This window comes from Hermetia illucens, chromosome 1 (assembly GCF_905115235.1).
Source record: "Hermetia illucens chromosome 1, iHerIll2.2.curated.20191125, whole genome shotgun sequence".
In the NCBI taxonomy this organism is placed as follows: Eukaryota; Metazoa; Arthropoda; class Insecta; order Diptera; family Stratiomyidae; genus Hermetia; species Hermetia illucens.
Window position 1 is genome coordinate 73,237,429 of NC_051849.1, and position 23,448 is coordinate 73,260,876.

The window sequence follows — 23,448 nt, forward strand, 5'->3', positions numbered from 1 at the left end:
GATATGCGGGATCCTAAGTCCACATCCACATGATGGTGGACCGGGCTAAATGAGGAGCAACTTACTCCCACGTTTTTTAGTCCATGGATCCCTAGTTTGGAGCATAGCACCCCATGCATTAAAAATCGAAAAATCAAAAAATTACTGACGGTTTCGTCCAGGGCAGAGGCAACCCATCAGACTCTGCCTCACCTCTGCCCTCTGAGTAGCGTGACCCAAAGCGCCAACAGGTGGAAAAACGCTCCCGGCGTTTTAGTCCAATATAATTCGCAACCGTGTCGTGTTTTTGCGATGATAAAAGGGAGCGTTTTTCCACCTGTTGGTACTTTGGGTCACGCTGCTCCCAGGGCAGAGGTGAGGCAGCGTCTGATCAGTCGCCTCTGACCTGGACGAAACCATTTTTTGATTTTTCGAAAGCTTACATGTTTTGAAACTTCTTCACATTTATATGAAAAATTTCCTAAAATTTCAAAACGAATTGCTAAATTTTGAGTGGAGGAGAATAGTCTCTTTCATTCCGGCCATTCAGAACCGACCCAGGGAGTTGACCATTGTTTACTGTTTACAAATTCGAGTATACATACAGGTATATTCTGATGCGACTATTTCTAATTAATCTAGTTCAACCTAACCATTTGCTTTTTAAAATGGGTTTACTGTTTGCAACAGTATGGGACCTTAACCCACTAAAACCCGCTCTCCTTACCCGTTATGCCCTACCGAACATATCTATAGATATTATATCGTGGTGCGGGTTAAAGCCATACCGGTCTGCTTCTAACCTGAAAATTGTTTCCTGCATGTCGCTTTCTTCTAAGCGCTTTAACAACGTCTCCACTTGTAAGGATCTTCTCAGAAGAACTTCAAGATATACCTTCACATTAGCAAATCTCGGCCACAAGAAGATTATGTGCTCTGGGTCCTTGTATTCGATTCGATTCGACAGAACGGAGAATCCTCGTATTCAAAATGATGTAAATACCTGTGGTATCCACCATGCCCAGTTAGAAACTGAGTCAAGTGATAGTGGACATCTTCATGGCTGCTCACAATCCAAAGCTGGATATTTGGAATTAGTCTGTGAGAATTAGCCCATTATTTCTGCCACACCCTAATTGTGTGCGTTTTCTGCTCCCGTCTTCGATTTTCGGCATTATAGCCACCTCGTGCTCTCCACTTGTATAATCTTTACATCTCCTCAGCCAAAATATCAATGGGCGCCATTCCCGCGACTACGAAAATTGCTTCGTCTGCCATTTTTCGGAGTGTGCTAGTAACTCTTAACGCGCTCAGATGATATACAGAATATAATTTCCTCCTGTACGGCTGAACATTAAGAGCTTATGCCCAAACTAGTGCTGCATACAGCAAAATAGATGAGCACACTCTGACTAGCTAGCTCCGTGGTAGGTTGGACTCTCTAATATTGGGCATCACGTCAGTTAACGGAACTATAACTATTCCTGCTTTCTCACCCGTTTAGCTCAAGTGTTCGTTAAATGTCAATCGATGATCCAGCATAACATTGAGGTATTTGATGAAAGGCATGGACTCAGCTTGCGAGTGCTGATTAATACAACAACTTTAATCCATGGGATACCAGCCATTCCCTGATCAGCCTGGCCGATGCCTCACATGGCCAGACAATATCCTCCAGTTGCGTGTCCATTACTTATTGGCATAGTCCATAAAGGTAGCTTGTCGTGGAAGTTTGACGTGCAGCACATGGTCCTACATCACGTTCCAGAGTGATGGACCCATTCATCAGGCTAAAGTTCTTATTATATGCTGCCATTGTGCTGAGTGGAAAGCATTTCTCACATTGTGGGTGATGATAGTAGAGTATTGTTGGTACTTGCCATCTTATATTTGCAATTGTTTTCTCTGCCAGATTGACAACAGCTGCCTCTATAGTTGGGAGTAGGCTGCTGTAACGGCATTACTATAGTGTCCCATAAACAAATGGTACGAAGATGACTCAACAGGTTGTTTGGCACTCTTAGGTAGCAGCGCCAGCATTTGCTTTTTCCACTGGATAAAACAAGTCGGGAAACCGGAAGCTTGACGCTTCAGGTATAAAAGGTTTTGTGTTTCCCTATGTGAGGAGCATAACGTAGTTCTCCATTGGCTTATAGCATTGACCCGAGATATTGAAATCGTTCAGTTTTGGGCAGATTACTGCCATTGCCAGAACTGAGCGATTTAAATATCTCGAAGGGCAGGTTACCGACATTGACAAAACTCAGCGATTTAAATATCTCGAGGGGCAGGTTACTGCCATTGCCAGAACTCAGCGATTTAAATATCTCGAGTCAATGCTATCTGCCAATGGAGAACTGTGTAATGAAATTATTTCACACAATAACGCAACCTGGATGAAGCGGCATTCCCCAACTGGTGTTCTTTGTGATCGACGTATCAGCGCACGTCCCAAATCTAAAATTTACTACAATATCGTCCGTCTGCCGCTCTCTATAGTTCTGAGTATTGGCCGACTATGAAGATCAATGAACGGCGTCTTGCGGTAATGGGGACGAAGATGTTGCATTGCATCGGTGGCGTGACACGATTTGATTACGTCTGAAATGAGAATATCCGCGATGGAACGGGTTTGCACCGATCGTGGAAAAACTGCCAGAAAGGCGTTTTCGATGGTGTGGTCACGTAATTCACACTAACGAGAACTCAACAACCAGTATTGGTCAGAACATCGAAAGCAATGGTAAGCAACCAAAGAGCCGGCCAAAACAATGGTGGCTTGATACGCTGGATGGGGATTTAAAGGTCTCGAGATTACATCCTGATCAGGCATTTGATAAAGTAAAATGACGAAACCGATCACCACGAGCCGACCCCGCTTCTGAACTGAAGGCTGAACAAAAAGAAAAAGATGTGAGGAGCGACGAGTGCACAACAGTTCCGTATAATATAGCTAAAAATTCCATTGCCCTCTATTTTCTAAAGCGATTTAAATAAATCATTTGATGGAAAGCCCTGTGTTGATAATGATCAACCTCATACGCTTCACACTCTGAGTTTAATATTATTAGCAAATGCCAACAATTTAACCAACATCAAATATAAACAAGGCGGAATAACGGAAGCTCGCGCTTCGGGTATAAAGGTTTTGTGTTCATCTTATCTAAGAAATTTCAACTAACATTTTTCTATCCGTATACAGCTACAAAACTACGCGGCATACGTACATATTACAGCCGTAGATGTTACGTTCACCCTAAACAAACAGTCTATTTTCGAATACTGTACACATATAGGCACGTATATAGATTGATCGTATCCATATTTCCGATTTACTTCTTATATCTATCTGAATTAGGCACTACCCGCAAAGTCCATTAGCACGCATATACTATATACCTACATACACACATGTCCCGTTGGAATAATTGATATTCATATACAAATGATTAAAAAACTAAAACAAAATAATTCTTTTCCACCCAATTCATACGAACTTACTTCGTTGTGGTATTGACGAATTGATATGTGATGATGACGTCATGCAGGTTGTAGAGTGCACGAAATTCACAAAAAATTCTCAAGTTTTACCCCCTATAGCTTTGTTAATAATAGTTTGATTTTCATCAAACTTCACCAAATTGTGCATTATGTTCTTCTTTATACGCGTGCCATTTTGTACTTCTGAGATGAACATAAGGGGGGTGTCGGGTAAATTTCTAAAATGTGGAAATATACTATTATTAACTTTATTTGTGCAGATATCGGAAGCGGATATATTTTGAGGCCTAGATTTCGTAGAGATGCACTACTGCGATTTTTTTCAGATTTTTCGGTTGGATAGGTTCTGAGAACGAGACCTGTTACACTTTTTGATGGTCATATTTTGAGCCCTCACTCCCCTATGTTTCACCCAATATCAAATATTGAACTAGTTTCGAAAAGTACTAATTGAGACCTTTCATTTGATACCCCACATGGCTACATTCTGTGAAAAAAAAATTTGCACCCTCCTTTTACATGTACGGGGAGCCCCATTAAACTTAACACAAAATGGCGTCAGTTGCTGCATGGAAAGGGAACGGCAGATCACATACTTCTCCCAATTTTCGTGACGATCGGTCCAGCCGTTTCCGAATAAATCGGTTGTGACAGACAGACAGACAGACAGACAGACAGACGGACACGGACCTTCACAGGTTTAAATTGGAGACCTCACCCGACTGTCCAAATTGCGATGGAGTCCCAGAGGACCCAGAGCATGTATTCTTCCACTGTCCGAGATTTGTGGAAGAAAGGAGGAACCTAGAGGAGACTCTAGGAGAGGTGCTGGTACCAGAAAATCTGGTGCCGAAAATGCTAGCACATCAAGAGAATTGGGATGCGGTCAACTCCATGATCGCATCGATTCAAGATAAGTTGCGAAAGGCAGAGGAAAGCAGAAAAGCGCGGTCACGTGCGCCGCGTATAGAAGAAATGGGATTAAGCTAGAGTGAGCTGACTCCGCCCCGTGATGTAATACCTTATGGTGGTGCCGCGGGGCAGGGAGGGAGTCGGGGGTGGTTTTAGTGGGTAAAAATCCCACACGCTGGTGTGTCCAGACCAGTGTCTTTTGAAGATTTCCACCTCCTCAAAAAAAAAAAAAAAAAAAAAAAAGACGGACAGACGGAGAGACCGACAGACAGACAGACAGACAGACGGACAGATAGACATCGAATCGATTCTAATAAGGTTTTGTTTCACACAAAACCTTAAAAAAGTAGAAATGAACTTCTTCCGTCTTGCTTTTATTGCCGCCATCTAAGGCACGTTTGGTATTCCATCCAGCCCGGGTGCCTTTTTAGTCTCTACCCTTTGACAGGGTATGGTAAGCACTTCCTCTGTTATAATATGGATGTCCTTTGGGGAATGTTTTCTTTCGGTCTCAATAGTGCATTTATTTTGATATCGAAATTTGATCTGCGGGGCCCTGCTTCCATTCAACTGAGCAGTTACCGCTCTATAGGCTCTGACCCATGATGTCGGTCCTTTCGGTCAGTTCTTTAAAGGAATTCCGTTTATTCTCATGAATCACTTTCCGCAGAGTACCTAGCCTTTCTCTGCCCAGTTTCCTCCTCATCAGCCCCGCGTTGCTAATTTCTTCTTGCGCGTAGCCATTCGGTACGCAGTTGCCTGATTTCATCATTCCACCTCTGTTTCGGTAAAATGTGGGCGTCAATTCTGTGTCTTGGTATAGAGGCACCATCATTAGATTTTTGTCTCGCTATACCTGTTGGTGTGAAAATTTCCTTAAATGTCTCAGCGAACATTTAAACTCTACCGCTTCATCCGACATGAATTTCACTAAAGAGTATAGCTTGATGGTCGCTATGGTGTAGTGTACACTTACTGCTCCCTTTTACGGAAGGTATAGGTACTTTCGATATTAGCAAGCACAATGGTCCCGTAAAAAAAAGGCTTCTAGCAATACTAGTCTCCCGTTATTAGAAAGAGTGTTTCGTATTTACGCCACTCGGTAGACCGACCATACGTTGAAGTCTCTCGGGATGAAAATGAGGGATCGTGCACTTGGATCTTATGCTAGTTAATGTAACATTTGTTCATATTCCACGCTTATTGCGCTTGGTGGAGCGTAGCACCTATAGATATGAAGACAATTATCTCTTATAAACCTGTTATCAGGTGTTGCTGTTATTTTTTTGACTGGGTATCGTTCTGCCGTTCAAATTGGCATTTTCCATTTTTGTCGGTGGTCCATACCGCACTGTCTTTTCCTCTGTATGAGTCGCTAAGAACTGCCACGCCCACATCGAGCTCTTGGACTGACTAGCCAAAAAGATCGTGTGCGACCTAACAGTGATTAAGGTTTATCTCAATAAACTTCATTTGGTCCTTCCCAGACAGCGGGTATTTTCCCCTTCATGTGCCGTGACCCTTATAATCAAAATCTGCATTTTTGTGCAACAGGATCTTTCTCACAATTCTGTACCAATGGCTGTTTTTTACTACACTACCTGCATCGGTCATCTATTGTGTTGGCTTGTGTAAGATCTGGCTATATGACCGCACTTCAGACATCTAAAACACATAGCAATGTCGTCCGTTCAGTCGTTCTCTATGGTTCTGAGTGTTGGCCGACTATGAAAGACAATGAACGGCGTTTTGCGGTAATGGAGACGAAGATGCTACGTTGGACTAGTTGCGTCACACGTTTAGATCACACCCGAAATGAGGATATCCGCGATCGTTATGGGGTTGCACCGATCGTGGAAAAGTTGCGAGAGAGGCGTCTTCGATGGTATGGTCACGCAATTCGTGCAATCGAAAATTCACTTGCCAAAATTGGTCTGAACATCGAAGTCGATGGTAAACGATCAAAAGGCAGACCTAAACAACGGTGGCTTGATACGCTAGATGGGGATTTGAAAGCCTCGAGATTGCACCCAGATCAGGCAGTCGATAGAGCCAAATGGCGAAGCCGATCACGACGAGCCGACCCCGCATGTGAACGGGACAAAGGTTGAAGAAAAAGAAGAAGAAGAGGTGCTGAATCCTACGTGGCACTAAATACTTTCCGCAAGTTCTTTGTTGCATCGGCATCCTCCGTCTGAAATATGAAATTACCGCACCAGTTCCCACTATATGTCCTTCTACGTTGTAATCTCGTCAAGATCGCTGCACTCCACAACTGTCTCACCGCTACCTCTCCGGCTATTGATTTACAAAGTAAGTTCTGGAAGTTGAATGTTCTTTTGTCCTGCGTCCTCCGATGACCCAAGAGTAGTTCTATTTTCGGGGTTCTTTTTCTTTGCTCTCATCTTCTGGGATTTTACTTGCGAACTTGATTTTAAAACCAAAAGTTGCATTTCCACCGTTACTGGCTCTTTGGAACTTCTGCTTTTTTTGGTGTTGGAAGCCAGTATTCTCCACTCTTTATTTGTGCCGGTTTATGATTTCTACAGCTTTCCATTTTGGACTTGCTTGGGTGGCTCGTGTCCGGATGGCTGAGTAGTTAGAGCACAAGGCTGTCCTACGGAAGGTCGCGGTTCAAATCTCGCTGGTGGTAATGGGATTTGTATCGTATACCGTTACGGTCTTGATTGAAGTGCTCTGACACACTTCAAGGATCTGATCCAATATGGATTGTTGCGCCAAAGATTATTATAAGTAGGTGGCTCGCTCCATTCTTTTAGTAGCATTAGGTACCTGCTGCATGGGGTTACAGTAGGAGCCGATAGCAGTCTTGTATTTGCCGTGCATTGGCTCGTCGAACCTAATTCACCCATGGCCTTCTCACAGGCATATTTAAAGTTTCGAACAACAATAGCGGCGAACCTGCTTCGACGAATTCGTACAGCGTATTCAGGGTATTATCCATCTCCTTGAGGTAATTTTCCATCCTGAGTGCTGTTGCTAGCACTGTATCAATTCTCTCGTCGTTGGCATGTAACACTTCTTGCTTGCTGTGCCCAGTATAGCTTTAGCCATTACCAATACCTGGTCATCCATTCGTCTTCTTGAATCTGGGTGGAAAGCATAGCATTTTATTACTTTGCTCGAAGGGATCTAGGTTCTTTACCTTCTCCTTATCAATTGAAATATCTGCCCTGATGATCACATAATCAACCAGGATAACGTCATTAATTTCTCTGTCCTTCAATTTTAATGGAAATTCAGTTTTTTCATCCATATTTTAGCCAGATTTTCGCATTTCGCTACCCTTGTGCTCCATAGGAAGTCGTATCCATTCAGCTGCCATTTCTCCTTTTTGAACTGTCCACCTACCAAGCAGTTTCGAAAGTTTCGTGGGCTTTCAATAATAGTTGCCCCTGCATATCTCCTGAGTTAGCTGGACTAACATGTCAAGTGGCTCAAGCTTCAAGCTTCATTTTGGTAAATACATAATAATAGCAGAGAACTAGTTTTCAAGGAAGGATTTGGGGGTAAACTAAGGGTGTACATTGTTAGAAAATTAAAGTAAGAACAGGTAAATTCTGCGACTAGTCTGGGATCTCCACATGATTCGGAAGTTCACCATTTTTTAATGGGAACAATTTGTTGAACAGATAAAGTTATGCAAGCATAATGAATATTCAATGGAAATGGGAGAGACACAAGCACAAGTCGTGCAATTAAAGTGGACATAAATGTATGTATATCAAATCAGACTATTCACCGATGACACTTTTGCTAGAAAATTTGTTATTAAGTTGACCAACTCATAAATCGGATGCTCACTTATGATGTTTTTCATATTTCCTGAAGAACAAATATATACTAAGATAGAGAAAATTGAAATGCACAAAGAAAACACTTTTAAATTCCTTCGCGCATAACAACTTTCACAGATTCCACATATAAATCATGCGGTTGGGAAATGAGACGTTAGCAAATGTTGCGGTGCTTTTCTTTTGATGCGTATCTGATGACAGCGAAGTAGGACAGGCAGTGAAATAAAGTCGATTTTCAGAGAGAATGGCTTTGGTAAAATTCAAGAATACGCAGCTATGAACAAAGAAATATTGTACTAGTTCACTTTATTATAATATCTTAAACTAAGCTTGTACTTCCTTTGAAAAAAAAAGAAAATATTTAAATCCTTTGATATATTATAGTAAGCACATAAAAATATTAATTCCGAATTGCCACAATGTCGGCCGATTTAGGTACAATACCCGTAGCTGACAATATTATGGGAACTATAACCACCGTGGGACCCTCCTGCTCGTCTCCAACGTCAATCACATCCCTGCCTCCCATGTCACAAGCTCCTCCATGGCAAAATTTGGGTGATGCGTATTGATTCTAACTCCAATTTGACTAAGGTAATCATTCTCAGCTGGGTCGATTGATATCCGACAACCCGGAATGGCGATGGTCAAGCGACCATCCGGAGTGACCAGAGACGACTAAGAGGGAAAAGCTATCCCAAAATCCTAAAAAGATGATGAAATTGATCCTGAAGGTCCGCCTGTAAATACTGAAGCTCCATCGAAGTGCTCCGTTGACATGTGCTTGCATGCCTCTATGTCAGCCAGGCCTGAGAATGTGAGAAGTTTTTTGACCACTCCACTCCATCACGTGTCATTACACAAAAATTCACGTGTCTTTCTAACTGATGTACTTGAACCTGAAAATCAAAAACCGGGATTCACGCGAGCCTATTGAAAGAATCAACACGCGATCTGAAACCGAAAGATGGAGCGGCATAAACTCCGTATCCAAGTACCGCGATCGAAAAGGAAGATCCGCGACGGATTGCGTTCTCAATCGATGCCCCTCATGCCTCTGATGTGCGATGAAGCGCAGCCTTTAAGGTTCCAGCCCTGCCTCGGTATCCTTAGGGCTTTCTATTGGCGTTGTTAGAGAGGAATGCAGGAAGTCCTTAAAATAAATAGATTTACGTTAGAATTTATAGTGTTATAATTTATTTTAAAATTCGAGCGGATACAAAACAAATATCATGCAAGGGTGAAAAATATTTACGAATGTCAACACACTAGAGGCAGCCTGCATTCAATTGTGCTATATCGGCCACAGTTTTTCACCCCGCTAATTCCATTCTCTGTTTACGATACTCGAACTGAATAGGCTGCATAGTTACTATATTATAGCTGGCGACTTGAATGCTAAGCATACCTCGTGGCTAAACGCCACAAACAATCCCAGAGGGGTATTCCTCAAATCTTGGATAGAGCAATACCAGATAGAGTATAAATGCGAATTATATGGGCCAGAGAGTCCAACCTGGCCCAGGGCAAATTCCTATCTGGATTTGTGCATTGCTGACGCGCGCTTGAACTTTAATTTTAGGAATCCTCAACGGAAACTACAGAATCTTCCTTACGATAGCGATCATAACGCTATTCTTATTGAAGTTCTGTTTGATGGACGAAGAGTTCGCCTTCTGCCGATGGACAGTGGCGGCTGAAATTTAAACAAACAAATTGGAAGAAATTCCAAGAGAGGTTTATTCGGGGATATCGAGAGGAATGCCCACCTCTTGATGGCGAAAACGATGGTACAATTGCACCAGGTGACAGGAACTTGAGCAACGAGGAAATACTTCAGTATCTTCTCAAGCTGGAGAACTTGACGCTGGAAACAATTGAACAAGTCGTCCCTAAGATTAAACCTCGCAATAATATGGAAGGATATGAAACTGCAGCCATAAAACGGTTGAAAAAAGTGAAAAGCCTTCTGCTCACTCGCGTCAACAAAATCTATCGGAGATATGGGGACTATCATCATCTCATATTGGTTGAGTTCAAATCACTTCTAAAGACCGCACGGGATCTTATCCGTCAACATGACGTAAATGAAGTGAACTTCCAATGGCGGGAGAAGTTAAAGGGTATTTCACCAAGTGATCCAGATTCCATGTTTACTAAGATAAATACGTTATTCCGGAAGAAGTCACGAATAACTGTACTGAGAATTAAAGGCGGTGGCAGCGAGATTCAACACCTTATTGACTCAGGTATAGACACGAATAGTATAACTGCTGATGCGCAAGGCAATTACATCGTGATGGATGATGCTCTGAAACTCGAACTTATAGGGGAGCACTTTGAATCGGTGCATCGGCCCAGAATGGACTTAGAGTCAACGTGACTTTCGGAAATTGTAGAACGCGATGTCCACAATTTCAAATATAGCCTGAACGGCACCACAGTTCTCCAATTTAGCTCTGCGTTGCAGGCTGATCTCATACCCAGTGATAATCTGCTTGATTACTTTGTCTCATGTGTAGAGTTAACTTCCATATTCAGAAGAGTAAAGAATAAGAGATCATCCGGTATGAATGGCATTCCCAACGTGGTCCTCAGGCATTTACCAGACATTGACATTCGTAATTATTGCATTTTGTTCAATAATTTATTGAACAATTCCTTCTTTCCAGGACAATGGAAGAAAGCCCGAGTATTCCCGATTTTAAAGAGAGGGAAGGATTCATCCAGCCCTCAAAGCTACCGCCCAATCAGTTTGCTGCCTAACATCAGCAAGGTGTTTGAGGTTCTGGTATTGAAAGCCTTGAACGGGCATATAAAGAAAAAGGAATTATTGCCGAACGCGCAATTCGGATTTCGATCTGGACATTCGACAATACATGCAATAACGAAGGTAACGTCTGATATTTGCTGGCGGATTAACAATGGTGAGTGCGTAGGCGCTTGCCTTATAGACATGGAGAAAGCCTTTGATACCGTCTGGTTGGATGGACTGATTTTCAGGCTCCTGAAGAATGAGTTTCCCAGTCACCTCGTAGCGATGATGTGTAGTATGCTGTATGGCAAGTGCTTTGTCATTGCGGACGGAAATCTCACTACTAACAGAGAATTTCATGTTCTGAATGGATTACAACAAGGGACAGTGACTGCGCTTACATTTTTTGCGGTATTTGCCGGCGAATTGCTCAATTCTTTCGATTTTAATAAATCTCCTAAAAGGTCGTTGGTTGCCTTTGCTGACGATCTGATAGCCTACACGGCGCACAAGAAGGTAACTGAGGTGCAAGTTGAACTTCAGAAGATGTTCAATGATATTAAGTTCTTCACGAACAGTTGGCGGATGAAAATCAATGCGCAAAAGTGTGAAACGATTCTGTTTCGGAATTCCTTGGCGTATGCCAGTAGGAACTTGAAAAGGAACTGGAGAGATTTCCACATTGTCGCGAACGAGGATAGTTCTGAGCGCATTCCTCATAAGAAGTGCGTTAGATACCTGGGTGTGCGTCTTGACGAGCGTCTCCAATTTAACGAGCACGTTAAAGTCGCGCTAGAAAGCGCTCACAAGGCATTCATGTCTCTTCGAAGACTCTTTTATGCTCCACATCTTAGCCGGAAGGTTAAGATTATTTGCTATTTTACTTTGGTTAGACCGGTGCTCACCTACGGTTGTGCTATCTGGTTTAATTTGAGTGCTAGCCAAATGGAGAAAATAAGGATCTTTGAAAGGAAATGTCTGCGTGCTTGCACGGGGCTTAATAGGACTGCTTCGTCAAACTATGAGCACTATATAACTAATGAAGTGATGTATGCAGCTGCTGCTCTGCCAAGAATCGACACAGTTATCGTCAGATTGATTCGGAATCATATAGTACGATCTGCTTCGGTTTCGCAGCCGTTCTACCCAAATGATGGGTATTTCGAGAAAACTCACGACAGGCTTCATTCCTCCCGAAGCGTTCGTGTATCTTGACAGGAATGGTCTAATTCTTGATTATGCCGGTGATCCGGTTATGTATCATATACATAGACGGGCCACGGACAAAAGGATAGAATATCCCTCGAATTTGACAGTGGGGGCTCCGGGATTCGACTGGAGATACTCCAGAGCGAGAGCAATTGACATTAAGCGGGATGAAAATGAGAAATCTTGGTACTGGTGGTTGCGGGATACCGGTTAGCGGTGGCCGTGCTCAGTTCTGCCATTAGTTTCTTGGTGGGGCTTTGTAAATATGTACATATTGAACGGGTGCTGATTTTGTCTCCAGTTGTAACTTATAAATACATACGTTATTATTCTTTGTTTTTTTTTTGTATGGATGTTATTGTAAAAAAAGAAAAAATGTATAATATAAAATATATAATTATGATAGTTTTAAGAACATTAATTTAAGTTAAAAGTATCTTTTGAAGCGATCAAATATTTATTATTACTTTTATATTTCTTTATTTGCCACTAAGGCCAAGTGAATTCTGTCGGGTTTTTGACCATTTCCCGACAACTTATTGTAAAATTAGATTTTCATTTCTTACTGTTTCTCTTCTCTGCCTGTAAATCGTTATTCAAAAATTTTGAGAGCCCACAGTGCCCATTAGATTTAAGTTTTTTTTGTTATTTTAAAAGATTGTTTTTTTATTGTTCATTTTTCCAATCTATATACTATTGTTACCTATTTCTTAAAAATAAAAATGATTTTAAAAACAAAAACAAAAAAAATAACATTTTGCCCGGTCAATGTTCGCTTGCACTATTAGAAAATATTTAATAAATACAAATTGAAACTGTTCAAATGGAAATGGATTTTTGGGTTTAAGGGAAAGCGAGCAATTGTTACGTTTTTTTGCAAATAAAAAAAATAAATCATTTTAAATGTTTGATGTATTATAATGATTTCGGGAATTTGAAAATTGAAAGGTGTAAATCAGGAATTTAATATTAAATGTACTCTCTTGTCACATTGTCCTTGGAAAAGGCGACTGAACTACCGTCCATGTCGCAAAGCTGAGGACACTACATCCTACTGCCACCAGTGAGATTAGAAATGCAACCTTTCGTGCGGCAACCTAGCGATATAACCATTGAGTCATCCGGCAGCCATATTTAATTGTAAAACCAGTCCGTCAATTATCACTCCGCGGACATAAAAGAGAATTTAGCGCTATAGAAAACCAAAGGTGACGCAGTCCCCCTCCTCCCTATTTAATTATTAATTTAGGATTAGTTTATTTAAAACCAAACAATAAAAGCATGGTGAGGGTCCTTACAATTCATTACCAAAGGTCGTAGAAGGCGAAACCTTCAGCACCAACAACACAGCCAATACAAGTGACGCCTAAGTGCACTGTCAACGATTGACGATTGTGTGGGAAGGAGGAATTCGTTTAGGAAACCAGAAGGTGTCTAAAAGAAAAGAAGTATTTTTTGACCGTTTTCAGAAATAGGACTGAAGGTTCGGCGGGTAGAAAGTGGACGTCTCAAGTGCCAGTCTCAGCGAGCTTAACAAAGCCTAATAAAATGCCAAGGCTGTGTGGCCCAATAATTCAGGTTCTGGATAATTGTAGAAGAATATGTTATGAGCCTTAAAAAGGCTTATGTTTATAAGTACAGTGATAGCACGACTTGTAGTGGAAATAAAGAAGAAATTTTTGGGTGCCAGAAAGGTTACATCTTGTAAGGCTGTCTGCCGTCTGAGAAAACAGACTTCACTAAAAACTGCTTTAAATGTTTGATGCATGGACATTTTCTGGAGAAATGTGTTGGTCCGTTCGGTGCAGTGAGTATGGGGAAATAGAACATTTTCCCAGGCTCTACAAACTTATACTGCATAAAAGGAGACACTGTATACCAGGCATATTGGAGGAAGTAGTAAATGATCGGAACTTAATCCGCCTTAATCATTGCAGGGCAGGATTTGCCTATACATATCATTCACGCATCTGAAGTGGAAATTATAAGTGAACTCTACAAAAATCTTGGTGCTAATGTTTATCGGTATAGACTGCGGCCGCTTATCCATGTAAGATTTCATGAGCCAGTTGACTATTGGCTTTGTAAGAGCGAGGATGCGCGGAACATATTCACAAGGTTGCTAAAAGACACGTAAAATCTTTGCTAAGAAGTTCCTCCTCCCTCCAAATTCCCGAGCCTGGCTAGTATAGCTAGCGCGTGTCGACGGGACACTTCAATGCGGCCGCATTAGTTGCGGCGAACCTTCACTGTCAGTTTAGCCACTTGAGTGTTTGGGCTTTGCCCTCTCAGTTGACTTCAGCGAATTTGAATAGTGTTTTGTCCATCTCGCAATCTCATATGTCATTCCAATGGAGCCCAATGTGGGGCCAAACATTCGTTTGGTTCCAAATAAATCAACCTGTGGAAGATAGCCTACCCCACCTGTCAACTTCGTTTTGGCGTGCGGGATAGAGAAACTGCAATTCCTCAACTTTTTTCGCGGCTTGGCTCAGAAGCGAGTGTCCATAAGTCTCACTTCTATCTCAACTTCTAGAGTAGAGTTTGCTGTTCTTTCCTGAGTAGCGTACCGTGAAAGTTGAGCGATTCTTGTGAGGAGTTTGGTATTGCTTTGAGGTTGAAGTATGGACCTTACAAGCAAAGCTTTTCAGATGTCTGGATGCGTCCAGATGCTGGAAATTGTATTACCCTGGTTCGCGTTTGTTTTGTTTTTGAGGCTTTACGTTTCATAAGAGAGTCTCTGGAATACGGTCGTTGTCGGCTAGACGCTGGAAGATTGTGACGTCCGAACAATTGGCAACCGTCTCTTATTGCCTTTATGTGAATAATGATTCTTTTCTGAACTTTCAACGAGATTACTGATTCTTTCTCTCTTGTGGCTCGAAAGAAGCTGATAGTCTGCGAGCATTTGGTTGGAGACTGAGGATTGTAGTATAGTATTGTGCCTGAGTAGAGTCCGGATATCTGAGCGGTTATAGCACAGGGCTATCGCACGGAAGGTCGCGGTGGCAGGTGGGATTTGTATCGTGATTTGACGTCGGATACCAGTCGACTCAGCTGTGAGTACCTGAGTAAAATCAGGGTAATAATCTCAGGCGAGCGCAATGCTGACCACATTGCGTTCTACAGTATACTGTAGTATATCGTTTCGGTCTTGAATGAAGTGCTCTAACACACTTCACGGTAGTAAGGATATTCGCGTTTAAATTCTCATGATCTGATTTTAAATAGCATGGTATATATATAATAGTTCTGCAGTATGCAGATTTCGTTTTTTCGTCTTTGATCTGCACCGAGGTGGCAAAAAGATCCATTTGTTTGTACGTATTATTTTCCTCAGAGTTCTATCTACCATCCTCAAACACCTCCACCATTCTCTTTTCAAATTCCTAAGTTCAATCCCCACTTCACATTATACAAAAACAGTAAACACCTCCTGTGCAATTTCTGTGGATTTTTGTTTTAACCGTTTCTAAAGATTTTCTTTGTAAAACAGAACCTTATCAAAATCGGCTCAATATGTGTCTGTCAGCCCGTCTGTCTGTCACATACACTTTCCTCAGAGGCAGCTATAGCGATTGATACATTTTGCGAGAACGTAGGAAATGTGAACGCCCAGACATGTAGTGAGTTGAGACTAAGGGGGGCTTCTCATTCATGGAAAAGGGGGATGTAAAATTTTTTTTCATCGAATATAGTCATGTTGGGTTTGATATCCAGGTGTTTTAATTATTAATTTTCGATGCCAGTCTTAGTTTTAGTTTTTATTGGAAAGGCGAAGAGGAGGGGGGGGGGCATTGCCAAACGTGCTGATTTTTTTTCACGGATCCATTCTCACAAATTACCTAACCGAAAAATCCGAAAAAAAAATTATGAAGCTGCCTCTATACGGTGTCCAGGCCTCAAAATACTCGCCATGTCGATATCTGCTCCAATTAAGTTAATAATTATACTATTACTATATTTTTTTTGGGGAAATTGACTACAAATCCTCTTAAATTTGTTCTAGAGCCACAAAAATTTGCAGAAATATGAAGTTTAGTGTGATGCATGCTCTACCCATCAAAATCATACTATTACTAACAGAGTTACAATAGCTCAAATTTGTCTTTACAATATCACACTAAAGTAAGTAGTTTCACATGCTTAATCCATATACATTACGGGCTACGTAAAAATGGAATAGTTTTGCACTCAAATATACTCACAAGAAACAAACAAAATTTTTCATACCTGAAGTGCCGAGCTTCCGGTTTCCCGGCTTGTTTAATATTGGCGAAATCGTTTTTGTGAAAAGCCTTAAAGCACATTTTTTTAGGAACCCTTTACGTCATCCTCTCGACTCCGCTCCCAACAGAACTCACTATAACGTAAGGGGATATCCTCTATTATTAAGCTGGCCAAATGATGCGAAGGAAGGATGGGAGACGCAAAAGTAGTGGACATATCGAAACGTTGATCAAATGAAAATGATGCGAGAGGAGCTAAAGATTTAAAAGAAACCCTCCACATTCTCAAGCCTGGTTAGCCCGGGGGTGTATAAGCGTTTACCGGCGGAATACTTGAGTGAAACTGCGTTAATTTTAGGCAGGTATTCACCGTTAATTTCACCATTTTTTTATGTTTTTGGGATAGCTAAGACCGCTTGGTTGACTTCTGCGATCTCGCAATCCATAATCCAAACCATTAAACAATTAACCAAAAATGCTGCATCATCATCAACGGCGCAATAACTGATATCCCTAAAAGCTGTCTGGCGTCCTGACCTACGCCATCACTCCATCTCAGGCAGGGTCTGCCTCGTCTTCTTTTTCTACCATAGATATTGCCCTTATAGACTTTCCGGGCTGGATCATCCTTATCCATAGGTATTAAGTGACCCGCCTACCGCAACCTATTGAGCCGGATTTTATTCACGACCAAACGATCGTGGTATCCCTCATAGATTTCGTCGTTATGTAGGCTACGGAATCGTCCATCTCATATAGGGGGCCAAAAATTCTTCGGAGGATTCTTCTCTCGAATGGGGCTAAGAGTTGGCAGTTTTTTTTGCGAACAACCCAAGTCTCCAAGGAATACATAAGGACTGGCAAGATCATAGTCTTGTACAGCAAGCGCTTCGACCCTATAGTGAGACGATTCGAGCCGAACGGGATTTGTAAGTTGAAATAGGCTCTGTTGGCTGACAACAACCGTGTGCAGATTTCATCGTCGCAGCTGTTATCGGTTGTGATTTTCGACCCTAGATAGGAAAAATTTTAAACGATCTCAAAGTTGTAGTCTCCAATTTTTACTGTTTTCGTTTGGGCAGTGCGATTCGATGTTTTTCGTTCTTTTGGTTTTGGCGCTGACGTTGCCACTATGTACTTCGTCTTGCTTTCATTAATGTGTAGCCCAAGATGTCGCGCCTCCTGCTCGATCTGGATGAAGGTAGACTGTACATCTCGGGTTGTTCTTCCTATGATGTCGATGTCGTTAGCGTAGGCTAGTAGTTGGGTGGACTTGAAGAGGATGGTGCCTCTCGCATTTACATCGGCATCGCGAATCACTTTCTCAGGTTGAAGAGGACGCATGATAGGGCATCCCTTTGTGTTAGACCGTTGTTGAGAGAGTCAGCCTAGTCAGTCTTATCAATTTCGTCGGGATACCGAATTTTCTTACGGTCGTGTACAATTTTACCCTGGCTATGTTGCCGTAGGCGGCTTTAAAGTCGATGAAAGGATGGTGCAACTGATGTCCCACTTGGTGTAATTGGTCGCATCCATATTTAACCAATTCGACTGTAACTCCATCGGCGCCTGACGACTTATGGTTTTTAAGCCGATGAATTGCAGGGACTGTTTCTTCTATGCTTGGTGGTAGCAGCATTTGTCCGTCGCCTGGTGCGGTTGCTTCCTATACTTTTCGAGTTCACAGAGAGTTCTTGGTTCTCCTAGGCTTCCTTTTTCCGTCTGTGAAGTCGCTTCTCCGCTCGTCGGAGTCCGCGATAAGTCTCTTCGCGTGCCCGCGCTCTTTGAGAATACAACATTACTCGGTATGCAGTATTCTTTCGCTCCGTAGCTAGCTTATATTCATCGTCAAACCAGCCGTTCCGACTTTTTTTGCGACTGGGGCCAAGTATGTTTGTGGCCGTATTAATGATAACGTTCTTCAGGTGCTTGTGAAGATCATTTGTTGATGCTTCATCTCCAGGATCCCTGTTCACTGCGGTTATTGCGGCATCCATTTGGCCCTTATAGGTGTTGCGGAGGGTTGTATGCCAGAGGGGACTGCAGGTGGTGCCGTAATTGGAGTACTATGCCAAGGAGATAGTGGTTCGACTCTATATTGGTCCCCCTAAATGTTCTGACATTCATCAAGGCTGAGAGGCGGCGGCGTGGTCAATTAGGTTGGTCTCGTCTGGAGAGGTCTACGTATGTTTGTGGATCGCTTTCGCGCAAACCAGGTACTTCCGACATTTCGTGCGGCACTGCTAACTGAGTAATCTGCAGTCCGTTATCATTGGTATCCCATGTAAGCTATGGGAGCTATGTATCCTTACCTTATACAAATGAACTTTTATGAATATGAGCAAAATGCCTCTCCTTATGTCCTGGGAAACAATTGGTGTTTCAATCAGAGGTATTTCAGTATTAATGAATTAATATTCAAAGTTTTCTATGGCCTACCATGCCCATATCCTAGCCCCGATTAAAATTTTATTGTCTGGTACTGGGAGGAAATGTGTCCGACTTTCAGTCGTCCTGATTTTCTTGTTCATTTAATAAACAGAATCCGAAGTCACCACTCTGCTAAATAAATCATTGTGGGTCGAGAATAACTTAACTTACTGAATCTGACCATAATATGACAACCGACGGACAACTCGCATACAACATTATAACGTATACAAAATGTATGGTGCCGAAATTCAGACCTACACTAAATAAATAAATTAAGTTCCAGTTTTTTGTGCTTATATCTGTCACTCTGATGGATATCGGCTCCATTTTCACCATATCATGATTTGTATGGCAGGCGATGTCGAGACAAGCATTGTTGCTGTGATTAACTACAAGAAAAACAAAATAAACAAGCAAGAAGATAAACAAATAGCAACAATAAAGCAGAGATTTAGATTGGATTTATATGATTCCTCACAACGTTGTCCTTGCCGAAATCTGCGTAGCATTCTGTGGTCTGTCCGAAGTTTTAATAAGCGGCCAGAATAGACAACGAAATGATTATGTCCTCAGTGCGATTCATGGGAGGATAATGTTATGATTCTGTTCGAGCATTGTCCCGTCAATCTACACGAGCATGATAGTGCACTGAACTTGTGGTATCAAAGATTTATTGAATCTGACCTGCACGTTTCGCATTTCCAGGATGTGGAATTCAATATGCTATCTGGGGTTTCATCATGGGAATGCAAATGCGGTGAGTAGGGAAACTTAGTGCTTGAATGTTGGAATGAATTCCATAGTGAAGAATTTAAGAGTCTAATTTTTGTTTGGAATTGAAGGACCCTGGAGTCCGCCATCCATACCGCAGACCGGACTAATTGGAGAGAAACTGCCTCCATATTCTGATTCAATTTTTAAAAAATTTCAAAAATTTCAGACGGTGACGGTTGTGTTCAGGCCATAGGCAACAGATGTTCCACAATGGGAGCAGCTTGCCCGAAGTGGTTTTCAGATGGAATTCGCCCCCTTATAATAGTGCGCAACCTCATATCGACTGCGGATATCCTCATTTCGGATGTGATTAAAACGTGTCACGCCACTAGCCTAACGTAACATCTTCATCTCCATCATCGTAAGACGCCATTCAGTGTGTTTTATAGTCGGCCAACACTAAGAACTATAAAGAGTGATAGGACGGACGACATTACGCTAAATTTTAGATTTGAGACGTTCGTTGATACGTCGATTACAAAGAACAGCAGCTGTGGAACGCCACTTCATCTAGGTTGCATTTATGCCTGAAGTTATTTGCCCTGAGATATTTAAATCGCTCAGTTCTGGGCAGGTCACTTCCGCTGACAGTGATTGCGCCTGTTTCATGAGACGATCATTTCATTTTCGGAAAAGTTGCTCGAGATAATTTTTGCTATTAGACGCCAGGAAAACATCGTTTACATAAAACAGTATTTAGGGCGCTGGACGTTGGATGTCCCGTGTGACAGTGTTCACAGCAAAAACAAAGAGGAGTGGTGAGGGTGCGCTTCCTTGATGAACAGCAACAGAGACATGAAGCGGTTTTGATACACCCGCCACACTTCGAACTTTACTTTTCGTATCGTGGTAGAACAATTGAACCTAGCGCACGAGTTCTTCTGGCACTGCGCGTTGTCGTATGTCATACCAGATGAGTTCGTGTGGCACACGATCAAATGATTTCTCTAGATCCAGAAATGCAATGTAAAGAGGGTGATGCTTCTCACGTTGTTTCTCCATGAGAAACCGCGCAGAAATAAATCATCAATCATAACCTGCAACATTTTTGCCATTGTGCTTAAAAGACTCGTAGGTGCATCCGAAAATAATTTCCCTGTAGGATGCACTGACTGAACTTGTTATTCATTTTGAAGGCTTTTCTGCACCTCATTTTAAGTTACGACCAGTATAGTCCCTGCACCCAGAAACTTGTGACACCCGTCCGTGAACATTCCTAAGAAGATATCTCCCCATGAATTTTTCCCATGGGAAGTTGAGGTACAGTTCATGCCGCCACTTATATCCAGACCTTCATACTTTGCACTGAAACTTTACAGAATAGACCCTTGTCTCTTGCCTTAACACAACACACCAGGGATGCAAAGGTGAACATCGTTAGCTCGTTCCATCATTGGTTGTATAGTACATGTTTGGTTAAAGGAATCTTTTTATTTAAGGTAACTCCAACATCTTCAGAATGCAGCGATGATTTAGTTTTCCTTCTGCAAATAAAACAATCAAGATTTTATTTGGATTTACTGAAACTCCGTGCCTGAGGCACAAACTATCAATGATATTAATGCCTCATTGTGCATTTGTGCACATTGTTCTGAATTCTGATTTTCAACGCTGGAAGATATGTTGGTTTTAATTTCGCCGGTCAAAGGGTAGTATAGGTCCCAGGTCGAAACGTGGATTGGTACCCACGATTGAGCATAAACCTGGGAAATGCCTGCTGAACCAACACCAACAGCTCTACTACCAAACCCTATCTCCACCTCCACGTGGTGACCACTGGGACCTCTTTCGTAACGAAAAGCTGCAGACGGAGAAGGATGAAGGCGAGTTTCCCGCGCCTAAAAACGGTACAAACTGTACCAACTGATCCTCCAGGTTGGGGGATGGGTAGGGCTGACAACCCTACACGGAAAACCGATGTTACGAAGCCACGAAAGGAGCCTCGGACAGGATGGACTTTAAAACGAGGAACCCGGCAACGACAACGGATTAGCGATTTGCGCATTTTCTCATGGAACGTGCGCTCCCTGTACAGAGATAAAACTGATGAGCAGCTAGCCGATACCCTGTCCCAATAAAGGGCTGATATAACAGCGTTACAAGAGATGCGATGGACAGGGACCGGTTTCCTGGAGAAGAGCCGCTACACCATATATTATAGCGGTCATCCAGTAAACCATATGCTCGGAGTAGGTTTCTTAGTCAGCCAAAAAATGAAACCTGCTGTTATCGGCTTTGAAAACATAAGAGAACGGCTATGCACTCTGCGCTTGCTTATTAACGTTCACGCCCCTACAGAGGAGACTGCAGAGTCGGAGAAGGATACTTTCTACGAGGCAGTAGAACGAACTTGGGGATTTTAACAGCCAAGTAGGGAAGGAGCCCGTATTCAGGCGATACGTTGGCTCCCATAGCTTACACGAAAAAACAAATGATAACGGACTGCCAATTATTCAATTAGCAGGGTCACACGAAATGGTTTTTGGAAGTACCTGGTTTGCGCGGAAAACGGTCCACAACCATACGTGGGCCTCTCCAGACGGGACCGCTTTTAACCAAATTGACCACGTGCTGATCGAACGCTGTCACCTCTCAGCCTTGATAAATGTCAGAATATATAGGGGGGCCAATACAGACTCGGATCACTATCAGTTGTTGTTTGAGAGGCAATAAGTCTACGCAAATCAAAGATGGGTTAGACGTTGTGTACGGAAACTCTGCACCATCATTATAATAGTATTTAGATGGTTTTAAAGATTTGAGAGATCACTGGGAGAAGTGTGTAGACTTACAAGCAGACTATGTAGAAAAATAAAAATAAATTTAAAGAAAAAATGTCTTGTGTCAGTGCTAGGTCGGAAACTTTTCAGACCACCCTCGTATTACATGTCATCAACATTGCTGGATAGATGACATCCGTGGTAGGTGCTTTGAAATTCTCAAAGTGTAGCATAGCTATTCTTTGTTTTATATTGGTAACCATCGCTTATATAATGTTCCGGTTTTTCTTGCAACTATTTCGCATTGAAAAATTTGCGAAGACCAGCCATAAAGACCATTAATTCTCTCCCACCCACTTTCGTCATTTTTCCTCGTGTATGGTGTAGCTGCAAGGAACTTTACATTGACTCAACTCGGGAGTTCGTAAAAGTATCGTTCACTTTTTTAATAGAGTCCAACTGGGCCGACTCATCTCGTTTGCATACTCTGCCAAGCCTTGATGTCTTCTTTTCGCCTTTCAGTTATTCATAGTTGGCTCTAAAGGAGTCTCGTTCCGAGCTGTTTAACCAGTTTTCGTTCTTGTTGACTTTATGAGTACGCTTTAAAAGTTTTCTGGCTGATTTCCAGAGTTTTTTGCTAATCTCAGTTCCACCAGGGTATTGTTTTACCGCATTAGGCTTCTTCGAAGTATTCAAAAAGTGTGCGATTCAGAGTTTCCAATTTACGTTCTATAGCTTAAAGGGTCATATGGCACCTAGGAAGTTGCGCTTTATTGCCAGAATTTCCATTCAACTTTGTTCATTTCGTTATCCTAGGACTCCGCTTTCTTAATAACAATCCGTTCATCCGGAACGGTCAGACTAAATTCGAAGTAGCCTCACAGTAAGACGTGTAGCACCCGGTAGACTTCATTCAGCTCAATATTTATTGTTGTTAGGTTGTATTATTGTTAGGCCATTCAAGCTCTTCTCTTGGATTGCATTTGGTCCTTCCGTTGCAAATATTTTGAGCGTTGGCATCAAAGCCTATCAACAGTTCAGAACCATTTGACCCCTTAGTTTTTGCGTATGTGGAGGGCACAGAAAGTTATACGGTAGGTACACAGAGGCAACTACGA